Raw genomic sequence first — 13,539 nt, 5'->3', positions numbered from 1 at the left:
GGAAACACAAGCAAAGTCCTTCCGGTATCCAGTACCACATGCGTGGGAGTAATGGCGGACGCACGCTGCTGAGAAGCTCCTGACGGATGGTTGATATACACCCTGGAGAAAACGGCGTTCTCAAGTACTGGAATACGAACTAATCGTGAGATTGCAGAGCGGAGGTGACTGTGGAGTCTTCGTTTGGTGCATGGGCAGGTCCCATAAAATGCTTGTTTTAATCAGACAAATTGTAAGTGTGCATTTGTCATGTCCATGATTTATTAAATTGTTCATCTGATTTTACACAAGGATCGGGCGCTTTTTCTCTTTTTTCTCTTTTCTTTTTCTAATATATATACTGTACATATATATATATATATATATATACATATATATATATATATACATATAGTATATATATATATATATCATACTATATGTATATATATAGTCTGTTTTATACACACATACACGTGTGTGTGTGTGTGTGTGTGTATATGTGTGTGTGTGTGTGTGTATATATATATATATATATATATATGGTATAACCCAGAGGTGCGCCAAGTGGGGGGGGGGGAGATTTTTCGGGGGGGGGGGGGGGGTGGCGCGTGGTTGCAGAGGCCCCGCGCACTTCCTCGAGGCATTACCTTGACTCTGCCGGCGTCACTCGTGTCCATGGCAACGCGGTGTTAAATTACGCCGCGGAGTCATGTGACGTCACCCTCGTCAAATGCCGCTGCAGGTCACGTAACGCCGCATCAAGGTGGATTCCACTCTGTAATTCCGGTGTCTCGTCTTGGTTGCGTACCAACTTCCCTTCCGGCGTCAAGACGGATAGTGTGGCAATAACGAGAAGAAAGTACCTACGCGTTTCTTCAGCACACGGCCGATTTCATCAGGGGATAATGCTACAACTCACTCGTAATGGTTTTATAGTCCTACAGTCCAATTGGTAATGGCATAATAGATCACATGTGTTACTGATTTTAGATAATACAGTAATAGATTCTTGTATGACACACACACACACATATATATATATATACACACATACGTATGTATATATATATATATATATATATATATATATATATATATATATATATATACACACACATACATATATATATTTACACACACACACATACATACATATAAAACGGTCTTCTTCGGAGAGAAGAAGATATATATATGTATATATAAATATATATATATATATATATACATATATATATATATATGTGTGTGTATATGTGTATATATATATTTACACACACATATACACACACATAATGTTATAGGTTAGCGGTGCGTGAACTGGGGGGCGGGAGATTTGTCTGGGGGTGCGCGGGCGGGTGCAGAGGTCCCGCGCTCCTCCCCAAGGCATTTAAATGAAATGCCGGGGATCACGTGAGGCCTCTGCAACAGTAACACTGACCGGGATTCAGATACGTCTCCATGGCAACGCGGCATCATATGACACCGCGGGGTCATGTGACGTCACTCGACCCCGGAGCGTCATTTGCCGCAGCTGGCAGGTAGGAGAGGGGGCGCAAGACCGGGGGAGGCAAGGCAGGGGGACGCAGCTTCAGAAGTTTGCGCTCCCCTGTTATAGATTACCATGCCAACAAATTGTAATAGTGCTACAGGGATCAATAAATATTACATTTAATACTTAATTATTGTGATGTTTCTAATCTACTGTGTGTTACAAATAACATTAATATCTTACAACTGAATACATTGCAATAATGTGATACCTATTAATTTGTGATTTAAAGTGTGTTACATAGTGATAAATTATCTAATAAATAAATCTTAAACTAATCCCACACAGTGACTACTTAATTCTGTGAATAAATGTGTTTTTAATGTCATTACTATGAAGGAGATGAAGATATAGTGTATATATAAATTCCTACCTGCAAACGCCGTCTCAGCCTGTCAGAATACGCGCAGAGTGACCTGTCGTGACACGTCAGGTCACTCTGTAACCGAACCCGGATCTGTGACGCATATGTACTGAGGGGTTGGATCCCCCACGGTTATTTCTTGTTTTATTAATAAATAATTTACTATATTTTAATCTCTGGTGCGCATTGTGTGCATTTTTCTTCTTGTCTGCACAGTGCTTCAGATGCTGCATCTGAAAAAATGCCGGTGGATCGGGATGTGAGGTAGGGAAGTGACGTCCGCGCCGGAACGTTATTGCCACGCCTCCAAATATTCATTGCCACGCCCCCAAATCGCGCCCGAAGCATACCCTGCAAAGCCATAAAAAAGCTCAGACTTCAGCAAGTGTATTGCAGCGTGTGCCTTCCCTCCGTCTGAAATACTATAGACGCAGCCTTATCGACGCTTACTAAATAGGCCCGTGTCTCTCTCTCTCTCTGTGTCTCTGTCTCTCTCTGTGTGTCTCTGTCTCTCTCTGTGTGTCTCTGTCTCTCAAATCAAATCAGCTTTATTGGCATGACAAAAGAACATTTCAGTATTGCCAAAGCGTGAGTAATAGGGGGTGTGGGACAATGATTACACGAATACTAGGGGGTACGGTATAATGGTTATACATTACATTACTTTTGTCTCTCTCTCTGTGTGTCTCTCTCTCATTCTCTGTATCTCTCTCATTCTCTGTCTCTCTCTCTCTGTGTCTCTCTCTCATTCTCTGTCTCTCTCTCATTCTCTGTCTCTCTCTCTCATCCCTGTATGATAGGTATGTTCCAACTCTATTTTTTGCTCTTCTTTTCCGTTTGAGAGGAGGGAGTCCCTCACCTCTTCAGCCACACACCAGGAACGCTGGATTGCTTATAGACGTTCGGAGAGGCGGATACAGTCGTGGATTGCAGGCACTGATTTATCTGGTAAGTACCGCAAACATGCTTGAACAAGGGCCGTAGACATTTTATTTGATGGTTTAGATTATCATTGTCTGTGGTTGTTAGTTATTGGTATTAGAGTTTTTTGATGTTGTTACGAATCAAATACATTTTGAAGTAGTAATCCCCTCCGAACTGGGCATTCCTGGCCAATAATGCCCTGGCTGTAAGAGTTGAAGGGCCCAAGCAAAGCCCCCACCTCTATACACACTAACACTGCAGGGGCATCAGAGTGTCTCATTGTCATGGCAACGGGGGGTGTCACGTGATGTAATTTGTTTAATAAATTATTTTTTAAGGTGTCCCGGTTTTTCATTTTCGAAATCTGGTCACCCTATGTATTTATGCTGCATTCAGTGTTGTAATGTGCTGTAATTGGGTTACATGGCGTACATAGTGTATATACCGCATTCAGGGTAAGTGCTGTATGTGGATTATAAAGTGTATATATGCTGCATTCAGGGTTATAAGGTCGTTTATAGAGTATATACTGCATTCACGGTTACGTGCGGCATGTGGAGTATAAGGTGTATATATGCTGCATTCAGTGTTATAATGTGCTTTAAGTGGGTTACATGGCGGGTATAGCGGATATACTGCAGTCAAGGTTACGCGCCGTATTGGATTATAACGGGTATATATGCTACAGTCAGTGTTATAATGTGCGGTATTTGGGTTACAGGGGTGTATACGGTACCGCAGTGGTGGTGGCGTGCTGTATTTGGATTATATGGTATACACTGCGATCACGGTTACATGCTGGGTTCTGAATATAATGTTTATAGACCACATGCGGGGTTACATGACGGGTCTGGATTATATGGTGTATATGCTGCATGCTTGGCTTCGGGCCATTGCGTGGAGCATATGGTGTGTGTATATACTGCCTTTGGGGGTCATGTGCTGTATTGGTCCAGCGTTACATGCTACATTCAGGACGACGTGGGGTATACGGTGCGTTATGCTGCAGGCAGAGGTATAACGCGTGTAGGGGTTAATTTCACTTCCTGTTCAGCGCAGGCCATGGTAGGGCATGGGTAATCCCTCTTCCTGTTCAGCACTTGGCTCCCTCTATCGTATGGGTAATCCCATTTCCTGTTTAATATACGGCCCTGCGGTTGTATGGGTAGTCCCATTTCCTGTTTAATATACGGCCCTGCTTTTGTATGGGTAACCCCACTTCCTGTTCAGCACATGGCCCTGCTATGGATGGGTAACCCCCCACTCACTGTTCAGCACAGGGCCGCATGCCCCTGGTTTGGTGTGTGTGATCCCACTTCCTGTTCAGCGCATGGCCTGGGATGGTGCGGGTAATCCCACTTCCTGACTGGGCACGATCAGGAAAATATGCTGGTATAGCAAATATGCATGCGGGAAGGGGGTAAAGGGGCGGTTGCAAATAGCAGGCCTAACGCAGCGTGGCGCGATTATCAAAGTCTGGCAGGGGAATTGGGTCTCGACGTATTGGGAGTCGGGACCTTGCTATCATTTGTCCTAAACTTAAGGGCAAGGGGTTTAGCGGGAGGATCCATAGGGGAAAAAGTGACAGGAGTCTCCTTCTTTTTGCAGCTAGAAGGCAAGGGGGACCTAACGAAGGCGTTTATCATCAAAAGGGTCCTAGCGGGGTTAACAAAGGGGACTGCGACAAATGACAGCAGAAGGCCAGTGACACCAGCGATATTAGAAGGTTTAATGCAGGCCACAGACAGAGTGTGCCTATCGGGGTTCGAGGCGAAACTTTTCCGGCTGACGTTTGCATTGGCTTTCTTCGCAGCACTGCGAGCCGGGGAGTTGGTGTGCGCGTCGCGCAAGGGCGAGGGAGGGATGCAGTTTGAGGACATAGTCTTAGGGGAAGGGTGGGTCAAACTACACGTGAAAAGGTCAAAAACAGACCAGCGGGGAAGGGGAGCGTGGATATCTTTGCTAGGGCTACCAGGGACCAAATTTTGCCCAGTGAGCACGCTCAGGGAATACTTGGCATGCAGGCCAGACGGTCAGGGTCCCCTGCTCCTTCACGCGGACGGGGTACCGTTATCTAGATTCCAGTACCTGCGGGTTTACCGCATGTGCCTAAGACACCAGGGCCTCGAAGAGGCACAATACGGGACACATTCGTTCCGGATTGGGGCGGCAACGGAGGCATCACGCGCGGGGCTGTCAGTAGCTGCGATACAAAAGATAGGGCGATGGAAGTCTAACAGATACCGGTCCTATATCAGGCCCGCATTATCTGGTATTTAGCGTGCTTGGATAAACCCCCTCATCCTCTTTATACCTTCACAGACGCCGCACCCACTTGGATAATCGGAGACTCGCTTATACACTGGGCAGAGAAGCGGGCTGTCAAACGCCCATGCGGGGCTAACCTCGGGTTGCGAACGGAGGAGGCAAATGTGGTATGGGGGGGAGGTTGGGGGCTGCGGTGGGCTCAGTTGCTCCCGCGGCTAATGGTGATGGGCAGGGATAGGAGGGCGCCGCAGATCTTGCTCCTCCACGTCGGGGGCAACGACCTGGCCGCTCGACGCTACTTCAAGCTGGTTAATTCAATAAAACACGACCTGGCCCTCATACTCACCAGTTGGCCAGAAGTACAGATCGTTTGGTCGGACATATTGTGCAGGAGAGTGTGGAGGGGCGCGAGGGCACCGGGCGCCATCGACCGAGCGCGGGTCAAACTGAACAAGATGGTGGGGAAGTTTGTGACGCAGTGTGGGGGATGGCAGATCACCCATCCCGAGTTCGACAACAAGTCAACTGGCCTGTTCCGGGTCGACGGCACACACTTATCCGAGATAGGGGCGGACTTGTTCAATAACGAATTGCAGGAGGGGTTTGAGAGTGTCCTTGCGGGGTTGGCGGCACGGTCTAATTTAAGGAGGTTTAAATAGAGCCGTGAGTGGCGGCAGTTCGGGGGTAAGTGCTTGTCCTTGCCAGATGGGCTCGGGGCGGGCGTCGCCCGGGGGTAGGAGCGATTGGGCGGGGTCAAGCTAACGTGACACCCGGGAACCCACTCGCGACAACGGCCGGCTCTTTAGGGGTCGGCCGGGTACGGGGGCAGCAGGCCAAGGCCTGGCTGACCCTCTGACCCCACTCTGGCTTGGACTAGCGCTTACTCCAGTATTATGATTGTTAATAAACAAAGCCGCGGCCTTTTATACCTCCAAACTGAGTCTGCCATTACTTGTCTGTTATATGTGGGTACCGGTTCCAAGTGGGAGGGGGTCCCTCGCAGCCTCCCTGGTCAAGCAATCTATCCAGCCAATTAGGCGAGGGAAGCCCATGACCAGGGGGCAAGCCCCCCTCCCCCTCACCTCGCTGGGATCTCTGGGCCGCCGTCACGGCCCCCCCTGGGGGGGGGGAGGGGACAGGCCTAGGGCAGTACAAAAGAGGCAGCCGGGAGCTGAATCTTCCATTCTGCTCCCGGTCTGCTGCGAAGTTCCCACCCACCCACCCCATTAGCAAGACAGTCGGGGGCAGACGCTTGCCCCCGGCCACTCCGTGGAGTATTTACAATTCCCTTGGTGATAAGGTGTCTGCACTACCTGTAAGCTGTAACATGTACCATCATATTTTACAGGGCAGTGTCCGAAGACCTCCCGAGAAACAAAGGACTGAAGTTCCTTCAGGAGGCTCCAGTTGGTCATTTTACCACTGTCGCGGCGGCAGTTCGGGGGTAAGTGCTTGTCCTTGCCAGATGGGCTCGGGGCGGGCGTCGCCCGGGGGTAGGAGCGATTGGGCGGGGTCAAGCTAACGTGACACCCGGGAACCCACTCGCAACAACGGCCGGCTCTTTAGGGGTCGGCCGGGTACGGGGGCAGAAGGCCAAGGCCTGGCTGACCCTCTGACCCCACTCTGGCTTGGACTAGCGCTTACTCCAGTATTATGATTGTTAATAAACAAAGCCGCGGCCTTTTATACCTCCAAACTGAGTCTGTCATTACTCGTCTGTTATATGTGGGTACCGGTTCCAAGTGGGAGGGGGTCCCTCGCAGCCTCCCTGGTCATGCAGGAGACAGAAAGGTAGATAGAGACACAGACATAGAGCTACCAGAGAAGGTGTTACATGGGTGAGTGCTGAGTTATTACTGTGACTCTCTGATGCTAACATGACATTAGGTTCTGGGCTCTGCGTCCCACACATGATGAACACCATGACTGTATAAAACTGAGGGGTACATATATATGTATATATATATAGCAACTGTAAATATTACTGTATGTTCATTTGCATGTCTTAGACAGGTCTGCAACCCTGTCTTTCCCCATTATCACCCAGCATACAGCGCTTCCACTGCAGCAAGGGATTCTGGGAAATGACATGCAAATGAGCACTCAGTGCCACCTTTTGTCTCAAGCTCGTATTACACAAGCCAATCCTCAAGCCAATGCATGCCGTTTTAAACACAGCTTTTAGACAGAGGCTGGGATGAGATGCAAAGCCATTAAACCCACTCACAGACATTTTTTTTTTTTTTACGGTTCACATACTGCACCGACACACTTTATTCGAGCAAATACCCAGTATGTACCTGGCAGATACCTGGAATGCGCCGCTCCTCACCTCTGGCAAGCCCCGTTGCGTTTGCCTTTGCAGCCTGGGTTCATGCCTGGCTGACGGGCGGCTGATCTGTTAAATGATAATGATTAGGATTTAATAGGCTGCAATGCTTCGCGTGTCTACCAGATGGCATAAATTCATGAATTGTAATGCAGTATATATATATATACTGTGCAGTATTGCAGCCAGCGGGAATAAAATGCTTCAATCCCTGCTTGGAAAATACCTCAATGCACTCGGGCAGAAAACAGTCACAAACCTCAATACACCCGGGTATACCCGAATTCGTGGGACTAGCCGAGCTCGAATAAAGTGTGTCGCCAGTGTATTAACAACCATTTAGTATCATTTTACAGAAAATAATAAACCGAAAACATCACTATACAATCCTTATATTGCCAAGACAAAAACCAACCCAAAGGCACAAAACCATTCTAAAAAGCCAAACAAAACAACACATTCCAAGGCATCATCTGTGCATCTACTACCAAACACACTCAATACAAAAAAATATGATTACTTCCCATTTCTACACACGACTTTTCGTACTTTCCACAGGACATTTAACATTGCATCTAATTACTTCACGTGTCCCAGCAATTTCTCTAACGCCTCACGGATATGATACGTACTACATTGTATTTCTAATTTTCTTACTTCCTCTTTAGACACCTCTGCTTTTGTGAACTGTACTTTCAGCCATTCCGTTTTTGAAACATTTAACCCTAAGTCACCTGCCTCTTTATTTATATTATTTATCACCTCTTTTACATGCCACTCCCTCGCCTTCCTTTCTCTCTCGCTTTCATAACTTACTTTTGTTCTTCCACTAAGGCCTGCCTTTTCTCCTTTTCCCCCTTTACTTTCCCTAATCTCTCCCCCTTCACCCCCACTCTGTTGGCCTGCCTTTCCATCACTTTCATTCCCACTTACTCCACTTACACTTCCCTGTATTTTAGTTCCCTCCACGCTTATCTGGCTTTGTGAGGACGAGCTATTGCTCTCACTTCTCTCCTTCTCCCTCACCTCTCCCCTAGCCTCTTTTATTTTAACCCACTGTACATGCTCCTTTTTTAATTCTTCATACTGCTCTTTTGTCAGCTGTTTTCTTTGGTACATCAGTTTTTCTAATCTTTCTATTATCTGTTCCTCACTACTCCCCCCATGCTGCTTCCGAAAAATACCAACCCAAAATAGAACATCTCCCACTGCATCTTCAAAATGTTCCATCTTCTCTTTTAGGGTTACTTTCCCTGATACTTTTACAACTTTACCCTCTACACCTTCCTCTCTAGGCTCCCCTTTACTCTGGCTATCCTTATCTTCCTTTGTTTCTATCCCTTGCAGATTTTTACGCTTTTGAGCTTTTTCCCTCCTATTTCCATTTCCTCCTCCAAGACATCTTGGGGACCTTCCCTCCCCCTCTGTGCATCTTGAAACTCCATACTTTCCGCCCAGCTAGGTTCCACCACACTCAATGACCGTATTTCCCCCCTCCCCCCCCGCATCTTTCTGATGCACTGCTCCCGTCTCCTCCCCTCCCCCCACCTCCAGTTTCTGGGCCAAGGAGTCCAGGAAGAGATCTTCCTCTTTTTTCTCCACGATATCACTTATAGAACCCGCCAAACCCTCTATTGGGCCACTTGCTAGCATTTCTTCTCTTCTTAAATCCTCCTCATACATTGCTGTTATAGCCGGATCAAGCCCTCCCTGTTGGGAACTCTCCATCTCACAAATTCCCAGACCCTCAACTGTCTCTTCCCCTTCGTCTAGCACAATGTCCCCTTTTGCTGCCTGGGCATATGTCCTTTTTGTGCACTGCCGTGCCAAGTGTCCTTCCTCTCCGCAAAGATGGCATCTCTTAGGGACTCCACAGTTGGCTGCAGTATGTCCCTCTTCCCCGCAATTACGGCACACAATTCCCGTTTTCGTGCAACCCTCCTTTGTAGGTCCAAAAGTGTGGCAATGCCTGCAATATAGAGGCTGTCCCGAGTAAAAACAAAAATCCTCTGTCTCCTCTGATATTGAACATGGCCGGTGGGTGTGTCACTCCTCCCGCACATGATGGATCCCGTCTGAACCGTACCCAGAAACGTCTCTTCCCGTTGAACATGCCATACGGATTTTTTAGTTCTTCACCTCCTCTAATCATTTCCCAATACCGGTTCAAAAAAGTCACAATCTCCTCTTTCCTTGCATACGGAGTGTACATGTGAAGTACAAGTGGTCTCTCCTCCAGCATAAAACTTGGGATTACCTTTACATGCAAATGAACATACAGTAATATTTACAGTTGCTTTATGCTTTACTGTGGAGGGTTTTTGTCACTTTTTTACCCACCATAACCTTAATAGTAGTGGTGATTACCTAGTCTAGTCTCAAACCTGCTTTGCCATTAAGACCAACCCCACACTGATGAGACCCATTAAGGTCGAAACAGCTGTGTAGCTGAGCCTGTGTCCCCTTGGCCTTGAGTCATCGTCCCTTCGGGGACTAAAGACTCCTGCTGCTTTTGGGGGGGCACGCCATCTCGAGCTAAGAGGAGTGATCCTGAGTGAGCGGTTCTGAGCGAGCGGATGCGGAAGTGAGGGGCCGGCACCTTTGCCCTGGGACATCGCCTTTACTGGCTAAAGTCCCTTGCTGCTTTTGGGGTGCCGCACCTGAGCTTGGGAGAGCAGAGATGACATCGCAAGCTGGAATGCGCAATTCCATTCGGTTCCTGATCGAGGAGACCGAGAGAAGTCGAGTGAACCTGCTGTGGATAGTGGAGAAGGTGCTGAAGCAATTGATCGGTCTGGACACTGAGAGGATCTTCTGCCTTCAGGATTTCCCTGCACAGGGGATTTATGACCTGACCTGTCATCAAGAAGCGGATGTTTGGTGCACTTTTGAAAAGTGCAAGGAGAAGTCTGGTGACCCGATCTTACATGGCATCAAGGTAATTCCAAGTTTTATGCTGGAGGAGAGACCACTTGTAATTCACATGTACAATCCGTATGCAAGGAAAGAGGAGATTGTGACTTTTTTGAAACGGTATTGTGAAATGATCAGAGGAGGTGAAGAACTTAAAAACCCATATGGCATGTACAACGGGAAGAGACGTTTCTGGGTACGGTTCAGACGGGATCCATCATGTGTGGGAGGAGTTACACACCCACCGGCCATGTTCAATATCAGAGGAGACAGAGGATTTTTGTTTTACTCGGGACAGCCTCTATATTGCAGGCATTGCCACACTTATGGACATACAAAGGAGGGAGGGTTGCAGGAAAACGGGAATTGTGTGCCGTAATTGTGGGGAAGAGGGACATACTGCAGCCAACTGTGGAGTCCCTAAGAGATGCCATCTTTGCGGAGAGGAAGGACACTTGGCATGGCAGTGCACTAAAAGGACATATGCCCAGGCAGCAAAAGGGGGCATTGTGCTAGAAGAAGAGGAAGAGACAGTTGAGGGTCTGGGAATTTGTGAGATGGAGAGTTCCCAAGAGGGAGGGCTTGATCCGGCTATAACAGCAATGTATGAGGAGGATTTAAGAAGAGAAGAAATGCTAGCAAGTGGCCCAATAGAGGGGGAGGTGGAAGTGGAAATAATGGACACGACCGGACCCAAGAAAGGGGCGCAAAAACGAAGTTTACAAAGTGACAATGATGTTTGTACAGTTGATGGGGAGGGGAAGAGTGAGCTACGGCAAGATAAGGTGACGAAGTCAAAGTTTTGTGCGCTGGATTTGTCCAGTATTGACGGGAGTGGGGAAGAGGAACAGACCGTAAGTAAAGGAAAAGAGGAAAATAAGAAGTTAGATAGGGAAGCGCAAGAAACTGAGGAGAAGGCAGGCCCTGGTGGTGCGAGTGGAAAAGGTAAAGAGGGAAAGAGTAAGTGTAAAGGGTTTGTTGTTAGTGGAAGCAAAAACGAGTCTTCGCAAGGGATAGAAACAAAGGATGATAAGGATTGCCAGAGTAAAGTGGAGCCTAGAGAGAAGGGTGTAGAGGGTAAAGTTAAAAAAAGTATCAGGGAAGGTAACCCTAAAAGAGAAAATGGAACAATTTGAGAACGCAGTGGGAGATGTTCTGTTTTGGGTGGGTATTTTCCGGAAGCAGCATGGGGGTAGTAGTGATGAACAGATAATAGAAAGATTGGAAAAAATGATGTACCAAAGAAAACATCTGACAAAAGAGCAATATGAAGAATTAAAAAAGGAGCATGTACAATGGGTTAAAATAAAAGAGGCTAGGAGAGAGGTGAGGGAGAAAGAGAGTAGCGAGAGCAACAGCTCGTCCTCACAAAAAAGTCAGATAAGCGTGGAGGGAACTAAAATACAGAGAAGTGTAAGTGGAGTAAGTGGGAACGAAAGTGAAGAAAAGGCAGGCAAAAAAGGGATTGTACAGGCAAAAGAGGCAAATTCTGCGGGAGATAGTAAGGGGAGGAGCACCCAGGGAAAGGATGAAGTAGGGCTTACAAAGGAAGAGGTTTTGCACAATCAACTTGCGAGGGGATTTGGGCGGAGATATTGGGATGTGAAAGAGGCAAGGGACGGGTATGAAAAAAGTGTGATGTCTGGATTCCAGTTAGAGGAAAGTAAGAGAGGTTTGGAACGTATGGAGAAAGAATTAAAACAGATGATCGCATCACTTGAGAATAGAGAAAGGGTTTTTGTTTTTAAATGGAAGAATCTTGAAGTATATGGTTCTTATCTTTGTATGATGTTTTGGTTATAGGGTTTTTTCGTAAAGTTATGGATTTTTTTTCCCTTCTGAAAAGTTTATCTTTGTGTTTGTATATATCTGAAGGATGAAGGAAGAAAATGTAAATATATTATGTTTTGGTGTCTTTCTAATGTTGGGTGACTGTTGTCACTATGGTGTGTTTTTTTGGTTTCCAAAAAAGTCTGTAAACTTAAAAAAGTTGTTGAATAAAAAAGTTAAAAAAAACAAGGTTGAAACATGTCTGTGAGTGGGTTTAATGGCTTTGCATCTCATCCCAGCCTCTGTCTAAAAGCTGTGTTTAAAACAGTGTGCATTGGCTTGAGGATTGGCTTGTGTAATACGAGCTTGAGACAAAAGGTGGCACTGAGTGCTCATTTGCATGTCATTTCCCAGAATCCCTTGCTGCAGTGGAAGCGCTGTATGCTGGGTGACAATGGGGAAAGACAGGGTTGCAGACCTGTCTAAGACATGCAAATGAACATACAGTAATATTTACAGTTGCTTTATGCTTTACTGTGGAGGGTTTTTGTCACTTTTTTACCCACCATAACCTTAATAGTGTGTCTATCTATCTATCTATCTATCTATCTATCTATCTACTATATATTTGTGAAAGTGTTCTGTGGCCGTTTCTGTATGTGTCTCCCTGTGTCCCCTGTGTCCCTAGCGGCAATCCCATTGGCTCCCTTGGCCCGCCCCCGCACACCTCTCATTGGCCGGACACACACATACACTCACACAGAGATACACGGAGACACACGGAGACACACACAGGCAGGACACGGAGACACACACAGGCAGGACACTGAGACACACACAAAGATAAACACACACTGAGACACATACAGATACACACACACACACTGAGATACACACATACTGAGACACACACAGATACACACACACACACACTGAGATACACACACACTGAGACACACACAGATACACACACACACACACTGAGATACACAGACAGGACACAGATAGACAGACAGGACACAGATAGACAGACAGGACACATACACATATACAGACAGGACACACACACACACACACACACACCACCCCCCCCCCCCTCTGTCCGTCCCACCCCCATCACGTGCGCCGCCCGGCTCCAGACGGAGGGGAAGCGCGGCCCTCCTACCCCAGCCGCTTCCTTACCTCCCCGGCGCTACCTCCCCCTCAGGTAAGTAACTGCGCGTCCCGCCTCAGCTTATGGCGCCAGTAACTCTCCCATTTCAGGCGCGCAGCCTCGCGCCTCAGGCCCACACAGGCCCACACAGGGTGCTTCCTGCCGCCGGCTGCACGCCTCACTCAGCCGGACGGCACATCGGGGGACAAGTGGGCGCCGGCGGGGGGGAGCGCGAGTCACGGGGAACGGGGGGGGGGGGGCGAGTCATGGGGAACGGGGGGGGGGCG

At 47.6% G+C, this 13,539-nt stretch overlaps 1 long non-coding RNA gene across 1 annotated transcript in view; it reads left to right on the top strand.

The window, feature by feature from the left end:
• Positions 1 to 2,120: 2,120 nt before the first annotated feature.
• LOC142476328 (uncharacterized) overlaps positions 2,121 to 13,539 on the top strand; it is a 46,629-nt gene continuing 35,210 nt past the window's right edge. Inside the window, exons 1-2 of the long non-coding RNA XR_012791581.1 lie at positions 2,121 to 2,159; positions 2,738 to 2,843. This is a non-coding gene — a long non-coding RNA (uncharacterized LOC142476328). The remainder of the gene's footprint in view (positions 2,160 to 2,737; positions 2,844 to 13,539) is intronic.

The sequence above is a fragment of the Ascaphus truei genome, unplaced genomic scaffold, assembly GCF_040206685.1.
Source record: "Ascaphus truei isolate aAscTru1 unplaced genomic scaffold, aAscTru1.hap1 HAP1_SCAFFOLD_157, whole genome shotgun sequence".
Taxonomy (NCBI): Eukaryota; Metazoa; Chordata; class Amphibia; order Anura; family Ascaphidae; genus Ascaphus; species Ascaphus truei.
This window is presented reverse-complemented; position numbering and strand designations above follow the sequence as displayed.